Source organism: Larimichthys crocea, chromosome XXI (assembly GCF_000972845.2).
Source record: "Larimichthys crocea isolate SSNF chromosome XXI, L_crocea_2.0, whole genome shotgun sequence".
In the NCBI taxonomy this organism is placed as follows: Eukaryota; Metazoa; Chordata; class Actinopteri; family Sciaenidae; genus Larimichthys; species Larimichthys crocea.
The window spans coordinates 21,807,895-21,823,119 of NC_040031.1; positions in this window are offsets into that span (position 1 = coordinate 21,807,895).

The window sequence follows — 15,225 nt, forward strand, 5'->3', positions numbered from 1 at the left end:
AAAACTTTCGTCCTCAAAAACAGTTTTACCAAACTCTGCCTCTCAAATCATAGTGATCACAAAGTGATTAAAATGATTATCCGATTATCAAGCAGTCAGTAAACACATCCACCAAAAAATAGAAAAACACATGTTCAAACATATAGCTCTCAGGGAGGCAGACATTTTCATCTCAAAACAAATTTCCATATTCTTCTCCGTCCTTGTTCGTTTCGATGATGAAAACATGTTCTATATCTAGCCAGCTCAAATGATCAGAAATGACTTACTCTGCTTGTCATTCGTTTTGTTTTCTTCCTCCTGCCTTGTGCGCCTCTCTTTTTACAGTACTGTTACCTGCATCTCCAAACTTGTCCTTTGTCTCTGTGATACTGTAATTCTGTTCTTGTATTGATAGACCTGCACCCAGTCAAATTATTGAGCAGTCCGTACTGTAAACCATGGAAAGCCACAATGTAACCAAAACGAGTGTGCAGGTTCAAAAACTTTCATGCGTACCCAATTACATACTACGTGATGGAACTTTTACAATTGTTGCTGCCACAGCTGCAGTGTGTCGTCACAGTACATTCTGCCCAATTAAAAACTATTAGTCGTTACTGCACACCTGTTCTCTTCTCGTAAGTTCCTTACTATGGTGGACACCAAAAGCGTCTCAATGTGTTGCCACTCTAAGTCTGCTTCCCGATGCTTGTCAGTCCAATGGACCAGACCATCGCTCTATGATTGTTGCTTGTAATTCATTGGGATATTCCACTTTGGTATCCTCGTCCTCTGTCATCCTCTCTCTGTTTTGTCCTCCTCCTCTTCCTCCTGTCTCCCCCTCACCTACACACTCGTCCTCACATAGTTTTCTCTTCTCTTCATCTCAGACTTTCTCCAATTCCCCCTTCACCTCGGTTTGCCTCTGATATGGTGGTGTCACCATCTTTGCAAACGTGAATCCCTTTGCGTGGTGTGTTTACTTCCGTGACATGTCTGCCTCTATTTGTCTTTACACATTTGGATGACATGTGCTCTTAGAGGCCGACTGTGTTTTGAGAATGGCGACTGCCGTTTCGATTTGCTGCACAGTCTTCGTGAGCTCTGCACCGTGTGTTTTCCTCCTGTGACACGGTTTCGGTGACAACGCTGCCACCGTTCGCTCCCTGCGTTCCCCCCCCCCCGGCTCGACTCGCCCTTTTCTTCCGCCAATTAGGTTTTTACATGCTGACCTTTCCTCTCTTTACTGGGGATCCCCCTGCCAACCCCTCTTATCCGGATTGTTCATTCCCCTGTTGCCCCTTACTAGTTGGCCTTACCTGGATCTCTCTCCCTATCTTATTAACAAGGCAGGGTGCTCCGAGGAGCATGTGACTGAAGCTTTGTCTGGAGGAGATGCTGACTAATGTGTGGCTTTTGACATCCGGGAGGTTCGTTGCACCTTGAAAGTTGATGTTGGAATGGGATCTGCACCCTCCTTTAGTACCGATATCAACACTGTTGTTGACAGTGTTTCAAACACGGTTGTGATCAGTAAAAATTGTTTCTTAACGCAGTGGGCAGATGCACTTTTGATATTTAATATTACTTTTTCAAATTAATATAGATTGCACCATTAAAACTGAAATTACAATCCCTTTGACAAGACATTTAATCTCACACTGCTCCCTTGAACTAACTCATCTCTACAGCCCCATGTTTGGTGATTAGCCGCCTTTTACTACTTTAAGTATATACATACAGAAGTATTTACAAGAGTGCACACTAAATCCAAATGTATACGCACTTAGAACACAAGCATTTTCACCTGGTAGTTAACAAGCTTAAGTCAACAACGTTGTTTTTCATTATGAGAGATACTCAGACGCGGACAGTAAACCCTGGCACCACGTATTTGTGGTTAAATGTTGATCCAAGGGTGTGTTAGTCATCTAAGGATTTCCAGAGCAGCAACATACGTCAGTTAGACAGCACCGCTGCAACCATTCAGTTGTAAGTCACAGCGTTAAGCTCCCCGTCGTTATGAGTCAGGCACTGAACTGATTTGATGCGCCAAACAAATCCCAAATGGAATTCTCTCCATCTGTCACTCATTCTCCACAGCAGCAACAAACTGAGTACCAGCATGCTTGAGGGCGTCATCGGTAGAGAATCTCAAGCAAGATATGGTTTCTAGACCCGCTCTGAGGATGTATTTAGATGTGCTGCCGCTGTATTGAGATAACTGAGCCGTATATATGATGTCGTGATGACGGAGTATTGAAAGCTGTCATTGAGCAGCGCACTGAGTTGAATTGAAATGTTTGGAGCCAATTTAAATTTTACTGAAGCTGTATCGAAGCTGTATCGAGATGTATCGATCACAGTTAATTGGAAGTGAGCTAGCAGAGACTGTTGGCGCTTTGTAAGTGGACGGGATTGTCCAACGTAAGCAGCAGCGCTAACGTCACATTATGGTGGCTCAACGGGATACTACATGCTATTGTGGCGTAAGAAGATTGTCCACAGTAGAGGAGAAAAGGAGAAGCACGATGAAGGCGCACTGAGCTGCAGAGGTGATTTAAGTCTGTTCGGCTGTGTGTTGTCCGTCTGAGCTCCTGCTCCCAATACGGAGGTAGTGCTCCAGCATTAAATGTGTCCACAGTTTGGGCCCAGGGCAGCCTCCGCTTTGTGATGTTTGGCTGGGCCTAGCCTCTCTATTCATAGGGACTCGTTTGACCTCTACGATTTTTATGTTGCAGAGCGCCTAACCCTTCTTTTGTCCGCAAGAAAAGCTCTAATACTGTAGACCGCACAAGATTCCTGCTTTACAGTATTCCTGCTCAGCGACGCTTAGTGCACACACCCAAAACCACGCATTGCGGTTCACATTCTGAAGGCCATTTGGTTTTTTCACCATCAGCAGTCTAACATTTCATTAGAGGTTTTCTCTGTATTTATTTCTTAGGCTGAAGGCTTATTTTAGGGAAAATCAATACGAGAAATAGATAAAGCAAGCTCTGCCTTAATGCAATATTCTGTTAACAGACAACAAGAATAAGTAACAATCACAAAATAAAATACACACAAAAACAAGAAGAAGCACATCTACATATATATTTTTTTACACAATTAACTGAAAACTTGCGTCTCTCCACTACATTACCCATACCCTTTTAGGGGGCTCTCAAATAAATTAAGTATTTGCCCCATTTTGCTTCATATAGATCCAGTCTACCCAGTTGTTTACATGACATTTTTTCGAATGCTGCCACTCGTGCCAACTTTCATAGCCCACTCCTGCGTAGAGGGTACCCCCTCCGTCTTCCATCCCCTGACAAGTATTTGTCTACCAATCATAATACTGGTTTGGACAAAGCTTTTAATATGTTTATCCTGTCCTGTCAGGACTGTATGATCACTCAAAACAAATAATCTAGGGCTAAATGGAATATGCATCTCTGTAATCTCACAAAGGTTATCATAAATATTGGTCCAAAAGTGTTGGACTTTGTGACAACACATGAATTAACGTAACTTGTAATTATTTGAGCTTTTTTTTCCCACATGAATTAACGTAACTTGTAATTATTTGAGCTTTTTTTTCCCCCCACATACAGCTTGCTGTGGTTTGAAGTCAGTGACAGGTCGTCATTAAAAACAAATTGAATAATTCTGTTTGCCTGCTACTGAGGTGTTTTTAAATTTTTTTGGGTTTTGGTTTTTTACTGTAGGTCATAGCAACGACTAAAACTGATCCAACACACAAGCAAATGTGACATTTAGTTGTAAATTATATATGACATTCATGCAAGAATTTAAGAAATAACCCCAATGGTTACATTCTTTCTCTCTTTCTTCCACTCTCCACCAGATACCATAAAGAGAGTCATTGCCAGAGGGCAGCATGAAACAAAAGCACCCCCACCACAACTGGTTGTCAGAATCAATATTGGCATGTATGACAAAGACGAGGGTCTCTTAAGGAAACTGCTAGATTGAATACGGCACTGGAAATGACAAGTGACAAGCGAGCTGCTGTCTGGGGCTGACAGACGAGCTAACGACCAGAGACCTCCATGACAGATGTTCTCCAACATGTCAAGGAAAGAGAGAACACTGGAGACTGAGATGACAGCACCCACAACCACATTAATTCTCCTAAAAAGCAAAGGACTGGCCTCTGAGAAAAGGAAACTCTGCTCGCCCCCTCTGGCTCTGATTTTAAAGAACAAAGAGCTCTGCTGCTTTCATCTTAGTTGAACCACTTTCTTATTTTTCTTTTGATTCTCACTTTATATTTGGCATCTTTGGAGGACCACAATGTCTACACCACATTCTGAAGGCTGATATACATAAAGTAATACATACTGATATGTTACATATATACATGTTTTCATTTTTTCAAGTAATTGTTATGTTTAAATTTACATATCTTGTTTTTTTTGAGAAAAGAAAGTGTCAAAAAAATGTAAAAGAACAAAACAAAACATTTGCTTTCTATGTTTAAAATTCATGACATTGAGCTGAAATTGCACATAATTAAAATAACTGATGAAAGATTATTATACTGAGAGCAGCCATCTCTCTCATGACCAACATAGCTAAGATGTGCTTAGCGGTCAGTGAGGCCCCGACTGGAAACGCCCGTAAGCAGTCTGTGTGAAAACCAGCTGCAATGCCTCATTTGTCCACGGGGTGGAGCAGTGATGTTCCGCTCTCACCGTAGACTGTCTAAAGACACATCTGAACAGATACGCTGGGGTGAGCGGGTGATCCGATCAGCTGAGACAGAGCACAACCATAGATGTGGCTAGTGGTACAAAGGATCATCATGATCCGTTCATATCGCCCCACACAGCACCAAGTGTTCTGCGGATCAGTTGATGGAAAGAAAAAGTTGTGATAAGATAACACTGAGGCAGCGCTGCAGCTGCTCGTATCTGCAACTCTATGTCACGCACAACAACAACATGCCAACATAGACTTAAAGAAAACTCCGCTCGTAACGTCCGTTTTTTAAGTATATTTTTTTGGGCCTCTTATGGATATGACAGCTTAAGAGAGACATGAAGGAGGGGGAATGACACGCAGTAAAGGGCCGTCCAATGCGGGATTCGAACCGGAGCCGACTACAGCGAGGACTGTAGCCTCTACACACCACACCACACAACCCACCACACTACCGACCACCCCGTAACTGTTTTTTAAGAGTTATATCTGTTTGATGCTTTCCGAAGCCTGCACTATGAAACACATTCAATTTCTGAGTACTCCTGAGTAAATGGAAAGAATTACGGGTGAATCAAGTATGAAATAAATCAAGTATGTTTGATGGTTTCGTAAGCTTATACTGCAAACTTTATTAAAACCAAACATATATTTAGGCATTCCATGAAAGACTTTATTTGCAAGGAGGCTAGGCTTTCATACATATTCTTTCTATTTCCGCTTCACGCCATTTAGCCTATGGAATGGACGAAAATGAAAAGGAGTCATTCATGTTCATAAGCACACTCAAATCATAAGGCTACTGTATAGTATGCAGAACTCAAACCAGTTGCATTTTCTGCTCTGTGATCTGTAACACTGGGAGACCAAAAAGCCCATTACTGTAAGTGCAAACAAAAGATTGAGCAACGAGAATGCTAATGAGGAGTGTAAGCTACGTCATCTCCAGGTAGAACTGTAAAAAAGTTCTGCAAGAGAAGCGCCATCTCCTGGTCATACCCTGTAATTAAAGGAATAGGCGGAGTTACAGTAAAAAATAAAAAATGGATAGTAGAATAGTAAAAAATAGACACGCCCAGGAGAAGGAGGGGGGTCACTCCAGCCACGGAACTTGGCAGGCAGTCAGCTGGAAGACAGCTGCCATTCAGCTTGAACGGGAACTTTTGAGTTGCTATGTATGTGTGTGTGTGTGTGTGTGTGTGTGTATGTGTATGTATGTATGTATGTATTTATGGTATATATCTATATATATATCATATATAATATCTATATATATATATATATTATATATATATATTAGGGGTGTAATGGTATTTGTACGTCACGGTACAGGCATCACGGTTTGGTGCACGCAGTCATACAACGAATACATCTCAGTGAGTTTTTAAAAAAGTTCTCACTTTAATCCAGGTGGCGGTAATGAGACTAAAAGCTGCCAGAAACAGTCATTACAGAAGAAGAAGAAGTAGTTACAAAAAAAGGGCGAAGAAGAAAAGTGATGGAAAGTGTGGAGTTGGAGGAGGCGCCGGCTTCATTTAAATCAACTGTTCGGGAGCACTTTGGCTTCCCAGTACAATATAATGGTGACGGCCAGAGGCGTCACTAGGTTTTAAGGACAGGGGGGTTTAGCCCCTAGGAGATGCACAGGATGTGAGCAAACGTAGCGCATGAACACAAAATTTGCAAACAGCTACTAAAGACTGAGAAATTATTCATTAGTATTAGTAGTTATTTATTAGTATTTATTATCAGTCTGTTTTTTTTTTTTTTTTTAAATACAGTCGTCCCTCGCTATAACGCAGTTCACTTTTCACGGACTCGCTGTTTCGTGGATTTTTTTAGTATAATTTTGCATGCTTTTTTTTACAGCGTACTGTACAGTATAAACGCACATTGTGTTCTGCATCCTAAATTGGCTAAGAGAGAACCGCACATGTGTTCTGCATCCTAAATTGGCTAAGAGAGAACCGCACATGTGTTCTGCGTCCTAAATTAACTAAGTAAAAAGGTGTATAAAAGTGTGTGCTTAGGGGTTTTACGGCCTTAAAACATGGATAATAATTGTAAAACTTACTTTGCGGATTTCGTTTATTGCGGGTTATTTTTAGAACGTAGGTTCTCATGGATCGTGGCTGCTGCTGTGATCCTGCACGACGCCCACTACGCATTATTACTGTCATTATTACTACCATATCTGTTACTGTAATCATTTTTATCATTCATTGTGATTCATTGTCATTTTGTCAGTTATTGTAATTCATTGTCATTTTATCACTCATTGTAATTGTACAATATGTTTGTGTTAATTTGTCCTGTACACGTGACATCCATTGCACGTCTGTCCGTCCTGGGAGAGGGATCCCTCCTCTGTGGCTCTTCCTGAGGTTTCTTCCACATTTTTTCCCTGTTAAAGGTTTTTTGTGGGCAAGTTTTTCCTCACTCGAACCGAGGGTCTAAGGACAGAGGGTGTCACTCCCTGTACAGATTGTAAAGCCCTCTGAGGCAAATGTACTTTGTGACTTTGGGCTATACAAATAAAATTGATTTGATTTGATTTGATTTATCATTTTCCCTCTCTTTGTCTGTTTGCTCTCCTTCGCTCTCTGTAGTAACTTGATCTTCCTCTGCCTCTGGATCCCCTTGCCCTCCCTGACTTGACCTTGCCTGTTCTCCCTCAGCATCTCCTTCTGCCTGATCCTTCAAGATACACAATGAATTGAATTAATAACTGATCAACATAGAGTGGAATGCCATGACTTTTGCTCAGAACACAATAATTGTTTGCTCCCAAATATTTTGAAATCACACACACACACACATAACTTGGCTTTCTCCACTTTCTAATAATTACTCTCAAATAAAAGCTCAAGTTAAATAAGTCTTATATGGTGCACCTTGACTGAAATGTTTCAGATTTCATATTCAAATTGAGTTCCATATATCTCCAAGACTGTCTGCATCATAAATATATATATATATACATACATACACACACACACACACACACACACACACACACACACATACAGTAAAAAAAAAAATGTTTTCCTGTTGTAAAAGTTAGACCTATTTTTATTTCTAATCATAATACTACTGATGGATTCCATGTCTTGTGGACATTTTCTGACTCTGTGTAGTGTGTCTCTGCCTATGTTCATGTTGTTTATAAAATATTATATTAAGACTTCCAAAAGTCAAAGAAACATATTAGTCAATCTGTCTGAGAAATGAAAATGGGTGGCATGTTGATTTCTTTGTAATTTCAGGTATGTTCATAAACTAAACATCTTCCTTTTAGAGGTGACCTTTAGCACCAAATAGTAAGTACCTCTAAATTACAGTTTAGAGGATGTGTTACATTAAGAGTGACACTGGACAGAGCAGATTCCCAGCTGCTGTGAAACTCTCCCAGAACTGTCATACCTTCCACATGAAAAGAAGAAAGGCGATTCATGGTGTGTGACAACTTTTCATTTTCTCCTCTCGTCCCATTTTAGATGTGAGAACTGGTAAACCTCTGAAATGAAATGTCTGCACGCAGTGTGGACTGGAAATCACATTCAACTTTCTAAATAGTCTACAGCCTCAGAAAAGCTTGATTTACATCCAATTTCCAATTGGTAGCACATCAATTTCAGTTTAAGGAGGACTTTTTTTATTTGGAGAGGGCATGTTAGAGGAAAAACAACCAGTGCTCGACAGATGTTTGGGTGAATATTTCATATCTTACGAAAAATGAAATTTCCTGTTTGTTCAGAAGGACTGAATACATTTAAAAGAAGTAGGAGGATGGGTGAAGAAGCTGGACGTATTCATTGGGATTCTGGAAGTAAAAAAACATATTGTTAAAACTCAGTGTGTTCTACAATACTACAACTATTGGTATTTAGAGAGCTGAGTATGGTGTGGTGAATCACACCATGTTAATTTACCCCAGAGGCCAACACTAATACTGCAAAGTATATGTGATACAGGATTAATATCCATTTTGGGCTATTAGCAATAATCAATTTATATGAGGGTCCACTGTGTCACATTTATGGGGCTCTATGACAGACATGTAATATAATGTTCATCCATATTCAACTATGTTTTCTTTTGACACTTTCTTTTTATTGTTTTTCTTTAGCAGTGTATAAACATTAAAGAACATAAAATAGAACATGTTGGATTACCATACTTCTACAGTTTGATCTTTTTTTAAATAAAATGTCAATGTGATGGTCCTTGTCCTGTCGTTTTTACGTATTCAGTCCATTTCTCCCACTTCCGGTGACATTGATCCTCTTGAGTCCTTACTTTGTAAGTCAGTTGTTCCATAATATGGATTTCGCCTATAACTTTGATCCAGTCTTCCAGTCATGGCGGGTCTGTCCTGTACCATTTTCTTGTAATTGCCTTTTTACAGGCTACTAACATAATTTCCAATATGTATCTATCATCTTTCAACACAATATTTCCCGTAATGACACCTAGATATAATAGTGTTCAAGACTTGGACACACCATAACCCAAAATTCTGCCTATAACTAAATGAACATCTTCCCAGAATTTTGCAATCTTAGGACATAGCCAGAACACATGTGAGTGGTTCACATCTCCACAGCTTCTCCAACACGGCTGTGGTAATGAGGTATGTTTATTCCTAATTTCGGGTGTTATAAAAAATCTAATTACATTTTTCCAGCAATGTAATCTCCAAACATGTGATGATGTTTTTGACCGCTGTGTTTTCCAAATATGTGTCCATTCATCATCAGATATGTTCACACCCAGTTCTCTCTGCCACTTCAGTTTTACATATGTCGTTGTATGCCCTTTTGCCTCCATTATATGCCCATAAACTGTTGATATTATTGTGAATTTCTTTGTATTATAGGCTTCAGTTATGGTTTTGATTATTGCATTTTTGTCCAGATTTACACTGTGTTGTATTTCTTTATTGAAAAAGCTCCTTATCTGCAAATATCTGAAATGATCTTGGTTACTTAAATCATATTTTTGTTTAATCTCCTGGAAGCTCATGAAATTCCCATTTTTAATTGCTGTGCATATCGCTGTTAATCCATTAAGAATCCATTGCTTAAATTTTTGGTCAAGTGAGCCGGGGATAAAACTCTTGTCATAGGCTATCCATCGAAGCAGTCTGAGCTCTTCCTCTAGTTTATAGTTCCATATCAGGTTAAACCATAATTTTAGCGTAAACTGAGTGACTGTATTTACCTGTTTTATTACACTCATCGCTTCTTCTCTGTATCCGATAAGAATTTCTCTTCCTTGTACCGATTTTTCTAAATTCTTCCATTTGGCTACATAGTCTTTGTCACACCAACAGATTACATGTCTAATTTGTGCAGCAGGAAAATATCCCTTAAGGTTTGGCAGTGCCAGACCCCCCTTTTGCTTTCCAATCTGTAATGTTTCAAATTTGATTCTTGGTCTTTGACCATTCCATATAAACCTTGAAATGATTTTGTCCCATTGTCTGAATTGTTTTTCGGGTAGCTCAATGGGTAGTGATTGAAACAGGTAAAGAAGTCGAGGTAGAACACAAATTTTTATGGTCTCTATTCGTGAACCAATGTCTAATGGAAGGACATCCCACCTGTCCAGATCGCTTTTAATTTCCTTATCTAGTTTGACATAATTAGCTTCATATAAATCACCAGTGTTTTGTGTTAAAGTGACACAAAGTGACACACAGAATACAGTTAATAATATGTAAAGTTCTCCTTATGTTATCTTGGGCTTTACATCCCTTAATAAAGCCTGTCTGGTCTTCATGGATAATGTCAATGATAAAGTATTCATATCTTTTGGCGATAATTGAAGTATATAATTTATAATCAACGTTGAGTAATGATATGGGTCTATAATCTGAACAAGTCTCAGATCACTGTTATTACCGGTATAAGCTGTACAATAAATGTTTTATACCACTCGGATGGTAGACCGTCACTGCCTGGAGATTTGTTTGATTTTAGTTTATTTATTGCTTTCTCGATCTCTGCTTTTGTGATGGGTGAGGTTAGATGATCATTTTGATTTTTTCCAATTGATGGTAAGTCCAGTTTCTCAAGGAAAGCTTTCATTTGGCCAATGTCAGCAGAGGGAGGCTGGCTGGAACTCAGTTTATGAGCTACTATAGAGACAATCTCTTTGGGTCATGTATTATTTGGTTCGTACTTGAATCCCTTATCTTGTGAATTGTCCGATCCGCTTGCTGTTTTTTAATCGTTTTGCCAGTAATTTGGTTGCCCTTGGTCCAACTTCATAATAGGACTGTTTTAGAAATCTAGTCTTCTTTTCAATTTCTGAGGTTAGTATTTTATCTATATTATCCCTAATTTCCTTAATTTTTGAAAGCAGTGAGGGGTCTTGTGTAGTTTTGTTTTGCTGTTCAGTTATTAACAGCTTCTCCTTTTCCTTTTTATAGACCTCCTCTCTGTTTTTTTTATTTGCTGCTGTCTTTGCAACACTTATAACTGCTTTAAGAGCGTCCCATAAAATAACAGGGGTAACCTCTCCATTGTCATTTTCATTTTGATAGTTTATGATGTCTTTCTTTAGTTCCTCCACACTTGACTTGTTATTTAATCTTCCCACGTTTAGCCTCCATAACGTATTTTTCTCCTGCCTTTCCAAATTGACTTCGAGATGAATCGCACAGTGATCAGATACATCTGCTTCTTGAATTTCACACTTCTTTACCCTATATACATCATTCTTATTCATAAAGAATTAATCGATTCTAGCATAGCTCTTGTTAGGGGGTGAGTAGTGTGTATAGTCTCTTTTAGAAGGATGTAACTCCCTCCATGTATCAACTATCCCAAATTCTGTGTTCAAGTGTTCTCTTGACCATACTCGTAACATAGTTGGTGTGTTTATTCTTGTTTGTCGTGTCTACAGATGTAGCAACTTAAAAGTTCCAGTGTTTCCGTGACGGGACCGTGGCTGGTCCGTCACAGGTCCGTCACAGGTCCTTGGCTGGTGCGTGACCGAAATGTAATCCCCCGCGATGACGTAGTCAGTGAGGCCCCGACTGGAAACGCCCCTAAGCAGTCTGTTTGAAAACCAGCTGCAATGCCTCATTTGTCCACGGGGAGGAGCAGTGATGTTCCGCTCTCACCGTCGACTGTCTAAAGACACATCTGAACAGATACGCAGGGGTGAGCTGATCAGCTGATCAGCGGATCAGTTGATGGAAAAAAAAAAGTTGTGATAAGATAACAGTGAGGCAGCAACAAGAACATGCCAACATAAACGCATTATTAAAGAAAACTCCGCTCGTAACGTCCGTAACATAGCCTAGATGTTTGTTGATTTAAACAGTGACCAAGGCTAAATGGCGTTAAAGGAAATCGAAAGAATTACGGGGTGAATCAGTATGAAATAAGTCCAGTATTTTTGGGTTTAATAAAGTTTGCAGTATAAGCAAGAACCATCAAACATATATTTAGGCATTCCATGAACACTTTATATTCGCAAGGAGCTAAGCCAGGCACAAAAACAGGAGCTCGTCAGGACATACAGACGTTTTGGCAAAGGAGATCACCGTGGACTTTTGCAACAGACTCTCTCTGGACTTTAAAAAGCTGTGCCTGTATTATTATAATGGAGGGAGGCATAGTGGAAAAAATAAACAGTGGGTCCATGTAGAATAAAACATAATAACATATATACGGCAAACTTTATAAGACCAAACATACTTCACTTATTTCATACATATTGTAACGGGCTGTGTATACACTGTGGCTGTTGAGTTGTGTTCAGTAAGTTAGGCTGCAGTGTATGGGTGACGCCTGGGGGGTTGGCGTTGTTATAGCCTGGTGAAGCCTGTCAGTCATGGCAGTTGCCATGGCGATGAGGGGCACGAAGTAGCTAATGTGTTAATGTTATATCTGCTGTGCTGCCTCTGGTTTTAATTGTTTTTTTGCCGTTGGCTACGCCACAGGCCTGTTGTTCCAATTAGGAATAAAGTCCACAAAACCAGTTGCTTCGTAGTTTCATTGTTCCGGTCCACAATATTTCTTTCCATTTACCATTTAGCCTATGGAATGGACAAATGAAAGGAGTCATTCATGTTCATGAACACACCAAATCACAAGGCTACTGTATAGATGCAGTACTAACAAACCAGCTGCATCTCCGCTCTGTGATCTGTGACACTGGGAGACCAAAAGCCATCAAGTGCAAACAGTGAGATGCTAATAGAGGTTATGGTTTATACCTGGCCAAAGCGTGCACTACAGTAAATACCTGCAATAACAAAGGTTCCTGGCGCTCCATGTGCGCACAATAACAACGAGCCCCTCCCCTCCAAATAAACTGTTAATTAAAAAAACCATCGCTTGTATCTGCAGGTCTGACACACAGCCCGGCAGCCCTGAGACGGTCCGAAACCGTTTTTTGTAACTTTTAAGGTTATTTGTGTTGTTTACATGCACGTAGCAGAGAGCGGCGCGAACACAAGAGAAGAGACGCTCCTGTAATTATGCAAAGAACTAGTGGTGGCCATAGATTAATGCGCCAATCGAACAGGATTGCGCCATGCCCGGCCGGCCATTAGCGCGATCAGCTGTTTCCCAGAGTAACCAAGGCAGCTGTCCCAGGTGGAAGCGCGCATTAAAAAACATCACCAAGAAAACCAATGAGAAAAACACGACAAAGCACACAAACTCTCCCTAAACTGCTATAGAGATCAGGCTTCCACGGAGTTACGTGAAGAAAAAAAAACGAACAAAAGAGAAAAAAGTCAAATAAAAAAAAGCGACCGAGAGGTGGAACAGCTTTGCGAATAGATATGGTGATATTTTTTTTATCGCCTGAAAGAGTCTCCACGTGAACGCAGATAAGAACAGCCCACCACTAGTAAAGACAGAACAGCCTAGATGTGTGTTGATTGGGTGAATGCTGACATGTTAGTATAAAACAACCTTAAATTTAATTTGCAATTCATGAACACGCTCAAATCAAACGGCTACTGTACAGTAATGCAGTAGTCAACAAGCGTGCATTTTCCGCTCTTGAGTCTGTGACACCTGGAGACCAATAAGCCGTTTACAGGTAAGTGCACAAAAGTGAGCAACGAGAATGCTAACGAGGTGTGTAAGCTACGTCATCTCCAGTAGAAACAACTGTAAAAAGTTCTGTGAGAGAAGCGCCATCCTCCGGGTCAGCACCCGGTAATCACATGAGTGGGTGGAGTTACAGTAAAAAATAACAACGCCCAGAGAGAAGGAGGGGGTCTCCCTATTCACCGGACTTGGCAGGGAGCCAGCTGGAACTCAGCTGGAAGACGGCTGCCATTCAGCTGGCGTTCAGCCTTTGAACGGGAACTTTTAAATTGCTACTACTGTAGAATGACCTATTCATCACAATATTAAAGTCACCCCCACATATATAAACTCCATCCATTTCTGAAATCACGCTATCAAATAGGGTTTTAAAGAATTTTTTGCACTATTAGGGGAGCATATACATTAACCAGTGTAACCATTTTGTTTTCCAGTTTTCCTTTCACAATAATAAATCTCCCTTCTTTATCACTAATTTTTTTGATACATTCAAATTTCACTGAGTTGGGGATAAGTTGATCACACCTCTTCTACATCCCATGGCGGAATGTACTATGAAATGAGTGGTTAGCCAAACCTCTTAAGTTTTTCACTTTCCAGACTGGACAGGTGCGTTTCTTGTAGAAAGATAATCGTGTTATTCTTCTTTAATTTGGTCATTATCTTCTGACATTTCACCGGATTATTTAGACCATTAATATTCAATGACAGTATTTATTTATATTCTATCATTTTCTAATGAGTTGTGTGCGCAATCCAACCCTGAAAAAAAAAACATAACCAAAGAACAACATTTGAACATTGAACAGTGTTACTTACTACTTCCAAAAGAGAGATGTACTTATCCATCCCTTGTGGTCCCTGTTGGTGGGAGGAGGGTTTAGTGTCTCACTGTGGTAGGGGCCCTCCCTAGTTGTGAGAAAAGACTCACAGATACTAGAAGTGTCCAACATTTGGTGCTAGCTACAAAACTCTCCCTCTATCGGTTTTTACTGATCTATAAAATTAAATCATGAGTCATTATGGTCTGAGCCCAGATTTGTATGTATTAGACTAACGCTCTATAATCCAAAAGTAAAATATACTTTTAAGTATGAAAGGAAAAAAAAAATATATATATATAATGGTGTTTGGGTTCAGAGGGCGACGTAGCCTGTATCTTTTCATCCGTTTCAGTTTCCTTGGTCTATGTCTCGTCTGAACTCTGTCAGCCTCTCCCTTGCACGCTGAGCTGCGCTGTCTGAAGTGCAGGTGGTGCTTTTCCATGGCATTGCTGCGTTCAGGCGCTCCTCCGCGGCCGCGGCGGTGTTTGCTTTAGTCATCACCTTCACCCTGATTCCGCGTCGGTTCAGGTCCTGTGCTGCCTCCTCCGCTGTGCTGTATATCACCAGGCCGGAGTCCCACTGCACCCGCATCTTCGTATAGGGCGTCCGGAAGCGGATCCCCTTCTCCC